Source organism: Chaetodon auriga, chromosome 14, assembly GCF_051107435.1.
Source record: "Chaetodon auriga isolate fChaAug3 chromosome 14, fChaAug3.hap1, whole genome shotgun sequence".
Lineage (NCBI taxonomy): Eukaryota > Metazoa > Chordata > Actinopteri > Chaetodontiformes > Chaetodontidae > Chaetodon > Chaetodon auriga.
In genome coordinates, this window is record NC_135087.1 from 9,936,001 (window position 1) to 9,936,285 (window position 285).

The window sequence follows — 285 nt, forward strand, 5'->3', positions numbered from 1 at the left end:
TCAGTGCCTCTTTTTCTCTGCTTATTATTAATTTCTTTCTTCTCCCTCCTCCTCTCTGAGATGGACACTACATGTTTGAGGAGCTGCGTGCACCAGCAGCACACCTCCGTGCTCCTGTGTGCCTTTGATCCGGGGTTGTTTTCCATAGTGTGAGATAGTCCCAGTGTGCCTCTCATGTATTGCCATTACATTCAAGTCACAGAGCGTCTGTTTTTCTCAGAAAAATAAGAACCAGTGTTGTTTCCTATGTAGGGAGCTGGAAAGGGCATATATTAGAAATATACA